This window comes from Tyto alba, unplaced genomic scaffold (genome assembly GCF_018691265.1).
Source record: "Tyto alba isolate M040663 unplaced genomic scaffold, T.alba_DEE_v4.0 Super-Scaffold_48, whole genome shotgun sequence".
Classification (NCBI taxonomy): domain Eukaryota; kingdom Metazoa; phylum Chordata; class Aves; order Strigiformes; family Tytonidae; genus Tyto; species Tyto alba.
The window spans coordinates 14,803,566-14,816,958 of record NW_024881324.1 but is presented as its reverse complement, the minus strand read 5'-3'; the positions used below and the strand labels follow the sequence as shown (position 1 = coordinate 14,816,958).

The 13,393-nt window shown below is 41.0% G+C and overlaps 1 protein-coding gene across 1 annotated transcript in view; it reads left to right on the top strand.

Annotated features, from left to right (window-relative positions):
* GMDS (GDP-mannose 4,6-dehydratase) overlaps positions 1 to 13,393 on the top strand; it is a 427,214-nt gene that overhangs the window by 409,370 nt on the left and 4,451 nt on the right. The gene's annotated exons all lie outside the window — the stretch shown is intronic.

The following is a 13,393-nucleotide window of genomic DNA, read 5'->3' as shown; positions in this document are numbered from 1 at the left end:
CTTACAATTGACTTTGGAAGTAATAACTTATGCTTTGAGCTTCCTTAGATGTATAGCCAAGGAGCTGTCTGACTGCATGTGTTTTTACACATCTTTCAGCTAAATTAGAAAACCAAGTGCAAAACTTAATGTGTGGAGATATCTTGGAGATTTGTGACCTTCCCAAAAAGACTTGGGGTCCATAAACCAGCCAGAGAGTCTACTGCTTCCATATACCTTTTGTTGTTGTTGTTTTTTTCCCCACAAATGACACATTGGTAAATAGTAAATGGAGTTTATTATATCTTAATTAATGAATCTGAGTATAATTTGCCCCAGTCCTGGCAAGCAAACTCTGCTGGAAAGCTGATTAGTGGAGGAAGCCAACTTAACTGAACACCTTCTCCAGAGATGTGACTAAAGATTGAAGTATATATATTCATACGTGTGAAAGGTAGAAAAGCCTTAGGAAAGCAAAAGACGAAGATTTCACTGAGCTGAGGAATAGGAAGGCAAGGGGTGGAGTCTTTAAGGAGGTGGGAAGGAAGGGAATGGTGAAAAAGGGAAAAAGTGTAGTAGAAAAACATCAAAGGGAAGATAAAAAGAATCATGAATTGGAGATGCTGAGAATGGCTGAGGACACTTGGTCCAAGGAACCTAGCTGGGTATGTTGTCCACTGATGCCGAGAAAAAAGAGCTTAAAGCAAACCCTGAAGGCAAGGAAAGAATCTGCTGTTGAGTTTAGTGGTCTGTACATCAAGCTAGTGGAAAGAGAACTAAATCAAGGAAATATATATAAAGAGTGGGAATAATGGCAGATGCAGACAGTTCATTTCTTCCTACTGTCAAATTTGTGAGTTTACCCTGATGGGATGCTACCAGCAGTGATGATGAACATTACAAAACTTGGCTGTATTTATGCCACTCAGGTCACTGCCTGGCCAGGCTCCTGTTGATTCCAGTGGGAGTTTGTATGAGAACACACAAGTCCCTCCTCTCCAGAGATGGGAATTCCCTGCCAAAGGATTCTGTCAGATAGCTTGAGCAGATATATTGAATTGCTGGTGTACTTTTAGTAGACTAATTAGCACCTCTGACAAGGCAAACTAAACAATTTCAATCTTGAATATAGAAAGCAAAGTACTTAGATTTGTGGGAAGAGCTTTATTTCAGAAAGGTGCTGAAGTTTGCATGAAAATACACAACTTAAGGCACAGCACACACCTGAGCAAAAATTACCTAATGAGAACAAGAACAATCTCTAAATGTGCTTTTAATACGTGAATTTGAATGTGTTAAACATTATGTATGTTGCTGCACTTATTTTTCTTCTTATGTAGACAGGCACGAGCCTTTCCTACATTGTACTTTGTGTAATTCATACCCATGCAAAACACATACCAAGTAGGAGTAAATCGAGTTGGTTGCACCTTTTGGTTAGATATGTGAATAACTATTCTGGATGTAAAGCAGCTGAAAACGATGCTCTTTTTACCTAGTATTTGCATATCTGCTAACATGAAGGATCACACGTTTTACACAGTTCCTACACGATAATAATTGCAGATGGCGAATGTCCCGTTACTCATGTAGCTGGTCATTTTTGTATGCAATTACCAGAATTGCATGCTCAGTTCCAGTAACCATGTGCACAAAAATAGGCTGCAAAAACCTGCTTAGGATTGTTAATAACATGGTCCAAAGTCTCAGTCTTTACTGCTGTGTTGTTTTATGTTTGTTTTGTAAGAGAACTGAGCTAGGAATGAGTTTGGTTGTTGTCTATTCAAGTAAAAGGAGGCATACATCTACATGTATGGGGCTGCAGGACTACAGGATTTTTGCATTGACTTACATATTATTTAAATACTGAACTTGGTATAATGAGCTGGTGGGCCGGAAGAGAGATATTGCACCCAGTGACCAGCTGTAGTGTATGGTTCAAACAAGGAACAAGCAGCTTCTGAAATTTTGCATTTAAAATGTACGCATCTTGAACTAGCAGTCTCATAGTGAGGCGTAAGTCTTTGCCATAAGCGATTCAAAATCAGGCTGCAGTAGTTCAGAGAATACTTAATTGGCATTTCTCTTTTTTGCATATCACTGTTCTCATCAGGTCTAATATGTGTTTTTTTTCCCGCCTCTACAAACTTCTTTGCCTTAAAGGACTCATGAAGGAAATAATTAAAAAGTACACAGAGGAAAACTGTCTGAGCAGAAGGGGCAGAAATCCAAAGTGGTTTAGGGAGGTGCCCCAAACACTCTTTTGGGTGATTATTAATTTTTTTCTTACTATTATTTTATGACGCTGTTTATGTTTAATTACTCATGTTTTCCTAACCTCTGTGACAGGCATAATTTGAAGAGCAATAGTAATGATCAAGCTGTGGAGGTGCCAGCTGCTGCCTACGTGCTCGAGCAAGCATAGAGCAGGCAGTGTCAGGAGACAGTGCTGTCTTTTGATTAGATCTGATGAACTTCTTTTTCATGTTGATGAAAATGATCCTGACTGTTATTATTTAAATATAAACAATGCTAAAAGATGCTATGAAAAATCAGAGCTCTCTCAGTTCACTGCCTGTATGGAATAGTAAGTTCATGGCACTTTACTGCAGTATATGCTGTTAAAATATATACTGTTTTAGTTTTTAAAAAGACAGTTGGTTTACTTGGGTCTTTTTAGTGTAAACTGCCAGACAGCCCATCTAGGTTAATATGATTTTATTTTTTTTATATCAGTGAACAATTTCACTCTTTATGTTTTCAAACCAAACCTCAAGACCACAGAAATTAGCAGTTCTGTCAAGTACCGTGTGCTAGTGTATTTTTCATTTAGAAACGGTAGTATCATTTTGGTTTGGGTTTTTCTGGTTACTAAAGCTTTTGGTTGTTTCATGCTTCAGCTGTCTTCTGCTTTAGTGAGATGTTGTGTGTAGCACTGCTGAACAAGTAGTAAGTAGTACATCATTAGAACATGAAGTCTTTTCAATGCATGGGATGATGCACTTCTAAAAAGTTTTGATGAAGTCTGATATCTTTTGGAGTGAAGATGAAATCAGGGGAAAAGGAAAGCATTCTACTGTAGGCTGCAGCATCAGTCCACTGCAGGGTCCTTCCTTGCAAATGAGACAGTGAATCCCTGACTGAACAACAGTGAAGTGAAATAAATTTCTGTTTGTTCTGTGTTGCCAAACTTTGCAGTCCTGTAATTAATATAATACTATTTTGTTCCTGTTATTGTTTACAAAAAAACAGAAATTTCTGGGATCCTGTGATTATACAAATCTCAACTTTTGGACGTGATAAGTTTTTACTCTGACCTTTTATATGTGGAGAAAATCTCTGGAAAGATGAAAACTAAATCTTTAGAGCACAGAAGACAAACCAATAAACTCATGAGTTCTGTTACTTCCTAGTCAATAATAGGGATCTGGAGGGGAAAAATTAAGCAAGAGATGATAATTTTTTAATATTGCTAGGGTGAGTATTTGACTTTTATGTGAAAGAAGCTATAAAAGAAAATACAGGACAGAAATAGAAGTGAGACTTCAGACGAACAAGAAATATGTGGTTAAGTATGTCACCTGCTGCATCAAGGTGCTGTATGTCCACTCATATTTGGAGCAGTTTGCTGCTAGGTGGCTGCTCACTACAAATCAACTGCAAGGACTTATTCAGGGCCAATTATGACAGATGCTTAATCTGTAGTAAGCTACATATCAGAATGAAGTGGTGGGATACAGCTTGGGTTCTCTTCTTGATCCTCCCTTTCATTCCAAGGTGTTAGGCAAGTCCCTAAATCACCCCCCATCCACATTTGTGTAATGGGGATCACAGTGCTTTCTTTCCATTTTAATGTCATCAGTATTGCTTAATTACATAAAAACTGTATCTTTCTTCTCTGGTGGTCCTTCATAGTCATCATAGTGCTGCTATGAAGCAGTTCTATTTTGTCTAAATGGTATTACATCTAGTTGAAGTCTTGCTCGGGTTACAAGTGAAATTAAGCTGCCAAGTTGTTCATCTAGCTTTCTTAGCTGCTTTTTAGATTCTCAGTAGATACATGCCAGTTCTGTCATTCATGGCTTTATGTGTTCGTACATATTGCCCATTACATTGGAATACATCAAAGTAAACCAAGCCATAAAGTTTATTGGTGACCTGCGCTGGAAAAGAGATGCGAGCTGTAGATTAATTCTAACAGAATATTCCAGGACGTGATATTTGACTTTGATAGATTTTTCAGAGAAAGGGCTGCCATTTCTGTGTCTGGGCAATGTGTTGGGACCCTTACCTGGCATCTCTGCTGTGCCAAAATGTGAATGAAAAATAGGATTGCTTGTCTGAGAAACAGCTCTGTCTTTCATATCAAAACTTGTCAATAGATGATTCCTGTGTGAATGGTCTCAAGAGACACTTTCCTTGTAAAGAAAACAAGTGATGGATGAGGCATCTCGCATTTTAAATGCTATATATGTGAAAGCATTGGAGTATTCTGAGCCCATGCTTACTGCTGTGTATGAGTAGTTTGCTTGCTTTTTAGTTGTGGAACTAAAGGAGGTTTGGTAAGTAGGGCAGAACCATTAGAAAAATACTAGCTGTTTTTATTCTGTAATGCTCTTCCGTATTTGACTGCTGCAGGGTGAAATAATGAAGAATTTTTTGGTAGCAGATCAAAAATTCCTTTCTTGTTTAATTGAAAGTGTTTAAGAGAAGAAGGTCATTGAGAGGACAGATTTCAAGAAGTGCTATTTGCATTTGGTGATGCTTTGGAAAGAAACAGAGCATATTATGCACGCTTTTAAAGTATATATGGTGAACGCACTGCCAAATCTGTGGAATTTTTTAGTCAGCTACTGTGAACAGTAATACCAGTAAATGAATCTGCTTTTTACTACTACTGAAACTGCCACTGTAAGCTTTAGGAGATCTTTTTGCTTTTTAAAAACTTCAACATATTTTCAGCCCTTTCAGCAAACCTCTGCTGTATTAGTGGTAATATAAATTGTTTCCCAAACTCTGCAATATTCTACACAAAATTCAGAACCTGAGTGAAGAGAAATCTGGCACTGGTACGTGATGGATTACCACTGGAAAAGGAAAAGGAACAAGTCTGTGAGGATACATAGAGAGTACCTGGTGGCGGGGGTGAAATAAGGAAAAAATATTAGAGTGAGAACATAACTATAGCAGAAATTAGAAGAGAACAAAATCTCGGTGTGAGGTGCCATATTTTGAGGGTGAAAGAAAGATGGGGAAGTAAGGCCAGGTTTAAGAGAATGTTTGTGAGGAACAGAAGAACAATGCTCAAAAGGGAAATGGGAGGAGTTTGAGTGAAAGAGAGTGATTGGGAGAGACATTAAATTGGGAAAGAAAAATGTCATACAATAAAAAGAAATCAATGGGATTTTACTGGAAAATAAATTAGATAAAACATGGGAAACATTTAAATAAGGGAAGTGAGAAAAACTAAGTATCAAGGAAAGAGAAGGATGGAAGAGAGCAAAATATCGATCTTTAAAATAAAATAAAATAATTGTATCGATTTTATTGATTTCTTGGAAGATTTTGTGGTGAATTGGATGTCTGCTCTGAAAGAAAGTGAAAGATAGAATAGAAAAAACTACAATTTTTTTTTTCCAGGCTTTCCTGTGCAGGAAATGTAATAGGAAGTTATTTTTATTAACCAAGATCAGAGAACATGCAACAACAAACTACCAAGAATGGTGTGGAAAATCCGGTTATTTTTCCAGTCAGACCAGAAGAACCTGTGGCCATTGACCAGCAGGAGCCTAAGGGTCAGATTATTAAGCAGCAGGATCAGTGAACTGAATGGCTATTGGAATCTGCATCTTTAAATACACACCGACCAACTTACGTTACAGACAAAAAAAATCTTGAATGCCATGTAACTGGTATTTGTAGCCATTCATTAACTGCTTTGTGGTCTGTTTTGTCTACCTAATCAACACAAAATGTGGACTTATTTGATTTCATTTGCAAATGTGAAACCAATTGATTTTACGGAGATCTACTGCTTGGTGAGCAGTATTTTTCCATCAAGACAGTCAGGTTACACTGGCCACCACAAACTGATGATGCAGAAGAGCCAGAACAGTGAGAGTCTTGGATAGACAGACAGGAGTGTCTTTTGCAAAGGTTTTTTGGAGGTTGTTGGGTGGAATGCACCCCTCGGTTCAGCATAGCCATGATGCTGAGAGCACTGGGAGGGCCTTATCCTTTCAAAAGCTGTGAGATGCTGTGTCGATACTCAGCCCACATCCCTAACACATTTGCAAGGGACCCTGAGACAAGAGAGTGCGGAGCATAATGCCTTTAATTGCAGCAATAGCATGCTTTTCATCTGTAAAGGAAATATTCAGCTGGCTACCTTACCAGGATTACCACTGGCCAGTGTTTCGTCTTAGCAGTCTTGGTTGAACACACATGCAGAATAGAAATATGTTTGTTTATGGGCAGGAAATGCATAAGCCTTTTAATGGATAAAGCGTGAGTTTGAAGCATTAAATGTGACCTGCTTTATTGTATGCCAGTACCTGCAAAGGGTTATTCTTTGTAGTGTCCTACTTGGACTCAAGCATTAAAGCTTTCATCAAAGTAAATCTGATTATTTTGCACATGGTTTTCCTGAAAGGATGTTATGATTTTCTAGATGTTTGGTGGCTGGTGATAAATTAGGCTTTTATGATGTCATGTGAAAGGCCACTGCTTGGACTTCCTTCTCTACCAAGCATGCTGGAGAATACATTTGGGACGTACACAGATTCAGAAATTATCCTACCTTGTTTTATTTTAACCCTTTCATGGACCATTGCTTGCTTCGGGCAAGGATAGCTTCACTTTTGCAGACAGGAGTCCCATGGTATCCTGTCCTGAGTCCCCTCCATATACTGTGTTTGAAATTGATTCTTTTTTTTCCCTTAGGTAACAAAGCCTCAGCTCATGAGGTCCCTTTAAGCCTTCACAGCTTAAATTCTTTCCATATATTGTGTCTTAAAAGGGGTTTCCAAATCAGGTGGGCGTTTTGGTGAGAAATTGGAATGCAGTGAGGGGTGGGGGGGAAGGTGATGTGTCCCATAAATTATGTCAGGTTTATGACCGTATAGAGGGAGACTGCTTCTAAAAAAACACCCAGCAGTAAAGGACAGTACATAACTGCTTTGTCCAGAGAAGTCGCAGCTCCCTTCTTCATCTCCCTGACTGCAGGGAGGGAGTATTTTTCAACTGTTCTTCAAACAAGAAATGACTAACCACCCTCCATGATAACTCTTTTGTACTAGTTAATCCACAGCAGGGAGAAAGTCAGGAAGAGAGAAGTATCCATCCCCTCTCTGCCCTTTCCCCTTCCCAGTCTTACCACAAGCTTCAGGGGGACAGAGGTTCAGGTATCAATATAACAGGAAAGGAAGGGCATGTCATCTCTCCTGCCCAAACTGAGTCATGGCCAAGCCTTCAGAGTAGTGAGATAAGCACTGAACACAGGGCAAAGACAGCAATTTCTGTTACAGGTGGGTTAGAATTTTCCAATGATGTGCTCTTTAGACAAAAAATGACATTTTGAGTAAATTAGTATTTTTATTAGGGCAAACATAACAGCACACCCTTCAAAAAAAAAAAATTCAATATAATTTTGATGTTAACATAAGAAATGCCTTAATTTTTACAGAAATGTGAATAGGGGTAGTAAAATCACCACAAACAATGCATCTGGTGCAAGATAAAGAATCCATCCTATGAAGTAGTAATATCCTGCTAATCATAAATTGCTGCTTAATATTCTAAAGGTAGATAGATCAATATCTATATGTAGCACACAAGATCGTTGTCCTAATGTTTATTGTTTTGTTGTTTAACATTCGGTATTTGACTAGCAATGATAACTAAACCTATTAACATTTCCAATATGAATTGTTATAAATAAAGTATTTTTTAGTGAAAGAAGATAATAAACTAAGTAGCCTTGCAGCATGGATTTCTGGGGTTATCAGCTTTCCTGTTCATCTTGACATGTCAGTCAGTGAAGACAGCCAACCCCAGGGGCCATATTCTACTTCCAGTAAAAAATGCAGCCGTTACAGCACAATAAACCCCACTGAAATCAAACAGCTTCACATAGTGATTTCCTTATGCTTGCAGAAAATGTGAAAAGTAGGGAGTGATGAAAAAAATAATCAGAGTGGATTACAAAAATTGCAAGAAATACATTTAATATTTTTTAAAGGTACTGTGCCCTTGCCTAAATAATACATACTGTGTGTAGCAATAAAACCATGTATGATGAAGATATGATTGTCTTACTCTCCCCCCCAAAATTGTTGTCAGAGTAGACAACAGGCCATGGTGAATCAAAAAGCAAACACATTTAATAGTGAACAGAAGCAGGACTTGGAGGTAGCAGTGAAAAGAGAAGGAACCTGTTCTTTTCCTGTACTACAACTGCTCTCCACCGGTATGGAAGAGGTTCATCCCTCACAAGGCCTTGGGTTTTGGTGATGTGAAGGCGACACATGGCTGTTCTCTCTACCATCTGGCCAGGGAGTCTGAAGAAACATGCTTGCGTACAACCTCCCCAAAACCTCTGCTATAAAGAGAAAATGCACAAATGCTTCTGACCCATGTCGTGCAAAATCCAGGTTATTCAGACAGCTCTTTATGCACAGGTTAGTTTGAAGCATGCAGGGGTCAGCTCACACATCGTGTCCTATCATATAGGGCCGTGATGGCCGGTGAGAGAAGTACTGCCTTTAACCAACATTTGCAAAGGGCAATTCTATTTTGTTAGAAGTGCTGGAAGAACTTAGTCTGGTTCATAAGAACTTTTAGCATGTAAGTATTAGTTTGCATTTTAGCAGGCATGCTAAAGGTTTTTAGCTGTGATGTGTGCATTTGGATGACTGGGTATCAGAAGAAACTGTTTATGTGTATAGCACTACTACCTGAACTACCATAATGATGGTCTGTACATGGCAAACGGGGTGGGTTTTGATCTTCTTCCTCTCCTCCAGAGGTTCCCTGCTTTTCCAGCAGTCATTCCTGTAAACTAGAAACAATCTCACTGTTCGAAAGCCTCCGGTGTTTCGCAGAGCCATGAGCTGAGGTTACAATTACGCTTGCATCCAAGTCGGGCAACACTTTCCAGGTCTTCCCAGCAGCGCCGAATTGGGCCTCGGGGCAAACCCAGGGGGAGGGAAGCAGCCGCCAGCCAGCTGTGTGGGGCTTTCCCTGCTGCAGGGGGAACACCCTTCAGCCTGCCTCCCGCGTGGGATCCTCAAAAGCACCCGTGGCCCAACTCGCAGCGGGACGCCCCGGCGCAGAGCTACGCCGATCCCCGTGTGGGACGGCTCCTGATGAACGAGCTCAGCTCCGGATCCAAAGCGAGTGAAATTCAGCACTGGCTTCAGGGATATCAGGCGGTAATTCGGGAGGAATTTTATCTAGCTCGAGGGACAGCACTGGCCAAGACGTTTTCTCAGGCTTCGCTTGGCAAAAGGACAGCTAGACCTGAGCCACACTCGGGCCTGTGAGGGGCTCCTGCGCCTGCGGCCCCGCTGGCGCTTGCACCAGGCCCGAGGTCTGCACAAGCTCTCCCCCCAGGGACGCGCGGGCCGCGGCCTCGCGTCGATTAACCGGGCCACCGCCTTCATCAAAGCGATTAGGGTCTGGCGGCGAGGCTCCCGAGGCACCCGGGACCGGCTCCCCCTGCTTCGACATTTTATCTGCGTTGCCGGTGGGGCTGCCAGGGCAGGCGCTGAGCGAGCCCATTTCCCCGGAGCAGGGCATTGTTCCCGGCCTCCGGCCGCCGCGTGGCCCCGCTGATGGACAATACCGCCCAGCCCCGACTTCCTGAGCAGACCAGACAGCTTGCTGTTTTCTTCGTGTCTCTTATCACCCCCTGTCATTGAAAGAGAGGTCTGGCTTCAGCTTCGGTTTGGGCTGATAGGCAGCAGTGAAGTGGAAAAGGCTCAGGCGAGGGAGGGGAAGAGGAGGAGGAGGGAGAGGAGCTCCATTAGTGTTATTATCGGCCTAATGTTGATTGCTGCTCTGAGTTCATTTGCCTTAACCCTTTGGAAGCTGGTGAAATTAAAGATTATCAAACCGATAAGATAAAGCCGCTGTTCTAACGCCCCTGGTTCCCGGAGGAAAGGCGAAGGCTGTGCTCAGGTTTTATTGACTGTGTGGCTTGTGTTGACACCTTATCACTGGAGAACAGTGGAGTCCCGAGATAACACCTTACCCTAAAGATGCCCAGCACTTGCAGCCTGCCAAGGTCCATCGGATGTGCAGGGGCTCAGCATCAGACAGAATCGGCCCTTTCCTCAAGTTGTCCTTCCCCCTCCCCTTCCTCCTTGACATGGTTTTAGTAAAAATGGAACTTTCTGAATAGGGAGGGGATTTGCATAGGAAAACATGCTAGGGGAAAAAAATATTATGCCTCTTATTTTAAATAGCATTTAGTTATACGTGAGTTTCAGCTTATTGGTTGCTTTTGCCTTTTGCCTTTTCCTGTGGTTCTCTGCAAACAATACTGTCTTTCTGCAAAAGACTGCTGACCCAAGAGTGGAAAGTAGTCTGTTCATGCTGCATTAAAACAAATTTAGATCAGGAACCAAATTCACTGGCATTCTTCTATTCCCTTGGTACCCTAACTGCTCCACAACTTTGCTTTTCTAAGAACAGTGGAAATAAAAAAATGAAAACTGAGCAACGACACATTGAGGCTCGTCTTAAATTCCTGAAGAAGTTTACTGTGTTCCTCGTTAGGCTTGGGCTTTGCTCATTGATTTGTTTTATCTTCAGTCTTCTCATATTTACAATGGAGATAGGAGTCTCTTGATTTATAATTACACTGTTTTTTTTCCCTGTCACTATAGATATTATAACAAACACTACCCTTTGCAAAGAAATCAAGGCAATGCAGTCTGCCTTGTGTATCTCCAGCAATACTTGAAAAGAAGTGCATGACAGATACAGTGTTTATTACTGCGACTCATTCCGGGGTTTGATCTGAGCTTAGCTGAACTGCACATTGAATTTTGCACCAGCAAGGTGCACGTTTACAGGCTCTAACAGCTCTGACTTAGTGGGATCCTACTGCTTTTTCTTAACGGAGCGCACCGGGAATAGCTCGGCTGAAGTCACAGAGACCACTCTCCGGCATTGCATCTGGGTTAAGACACGACGTCCCCAGGCCTGGTGGTGGCAAGTGCAGGAGAACACCCGGGAATTGGCGGGGTAAGGGTGATGGTAGGAGAACTGCCTAGGCAGCAACGCATGCAGTCTCTTGGCAGTTTGCAACAAACCCTTCAACAAGGCTGTTCGCTGAGCAATGAGCTGTAGCAGATACCCATATATACTGTGGGGCTGACATTACTGCTGAGATGTGCTACGTGAACCCTCATTAAAAACTGCAATGAGAAATGCTCCAAAAAATGCAGCAAGGGGGAGACTATTTCATAAAATAAACTTTTATATATACAGTACAGAGATATAACTTTTTAGCAGGACCTGTTGCAATAGGACAAAGGGTAATGGTTTTAAACTAAAAGATTTAGACCAGATATAAGAAATTCTGTATGATGAGGGTGGTGAAACACTGGCACAGGTTGCCTAGAGAGGTGGTGGATGCCCCAACCCTGGAAACATTCAAGGTTAGGTTGGACGGGGCTCTCAGCAACTTGATCTAGTTGAAGATGTCCCTGCTCACTGCAGGGCAGGGTTAGACTAGATGGCCTTTAAAGGCCCTTTCCAACCCAAACTATTCTATGATAATGGTGAAAATACAAAATTGCAAGCTAAAGTTGTCCAATCAAGTAGCTATGTTTATTAATTTTTCTTTTAATGGGATGAGTTAAAGCTGAAAGGTGACGGTTTTAAGAAGGAAATAAGGAAAATAAAACACACGCAGAGCTTGCAAGGAAACTTTGGCCCCTAGACTCTTGAAAAATCCTTCCTGATAAAACTTCTTGAGCAAAAGAGTGCGAGACTAAACACGCAAGCCAGAGCCTTCACCAAGCTGGGTCTGTGCTCTTTGCTTATGGGAACTCTAATGTAACAAATCATTTTCCAAGCAGTCATGCTGATTGTGAACGTAACCCTGGCCACTTTTCAGATGCAGTAAAACTGTTTTGTGCTTAGATCAAGTCTGTTTATTTTTAGAGGTAAAGCCTTGTCACTGCTGCAGCAAGTGGAGCTGGGCACAATTCCATCGCAGGTGTTTTACTGAGGACTTGATCTCAGTTTTATTCTGGTGTGAAAGAGAGCAAAAGCTGGCTCTCGGCGCTGGCTTCAGTGAAGGCACGTTTTAAAGGGAATCGGCTAAGCTGTAGTAATAAAGGAAGCCTTGGCCTTCTTTCAGGCCATGCTATCTCCTTTTTCTCACATTGTCTTGAGGCTTTAAATTTTCAGTTAAAGTTAATTGAATGAGACAGTGATACATTGCACAGTGAAACCAGATCAATCACTGTGCAAGTCAAAATAGAAGTCATGATGACACTCAGAACAAGAGCTTGGGAAATGTGATATTTACAATAAATATTTTACATTTTTGTCCCATGATTTTAAAAAAAAATTTAAAAACTTTAAAACCTTACTGCATTGCATAACAAATTTCTCTCTGCTTATCTGTATGTATTTGTGTGTGTGCATTTGGACAATAAAACTGAATAATAATAAAATCAGATTTAGTAATAATGGGGTATTTTCTACACAGTTACACAGCCTCATTTACAGAAAAGGTGAAACAGAAAAATTCACATCAGATAAACTTGTTCTTTTCTCTGAGCATCACTCGTATGACAGTGAAGTACATATAAAGCGTAGGAGAGTTTACTCTCATATTAAGTAGCAACAGAGAATTTGACTGCTGTCTTTTCCATCTTCCTTCCCTTTAAGTATTTACCTGAATGTTGTTTCCAATTCTTAGCTTGCAGGTAAAACTTGTCATTACTATTCACTTACATTAACTGTATTTGCCTGGAAAATAAAGGCTTGTTCCTCCCAAAGTGGATAACTAAAAGCAAAGACTTAATTTGATGTTCATGATCTGAGTACTCTAAAAACAACCGAAAGTCTTAATCAGTGCTTTCAGGTTTGCAAATTCTCAGCTCTGTATCTAAATCCTCAGGGTTTTCACAGAGTCAAAGGGCTTTGTTTTCCTGTCAGTATGTAGAGCACAACGCCACAGAAAAACTTAACCTGCAGGAATACAAAACATGAAGTGGTGTCATTTCGTCAGGTGCCTTTTCTTCAGGAATAGGGATACTGGGCAGTTTACATTCAGCAGCAGCATCTGGTTTTCGAGAACACCCCTCCATCCCATCCCACCTTCCCACCCCAAAAAAAAAATCCAGGTCTTCTCCAGTGGAACCTCACCTCTTCTTTATTTACTTTCTGATCT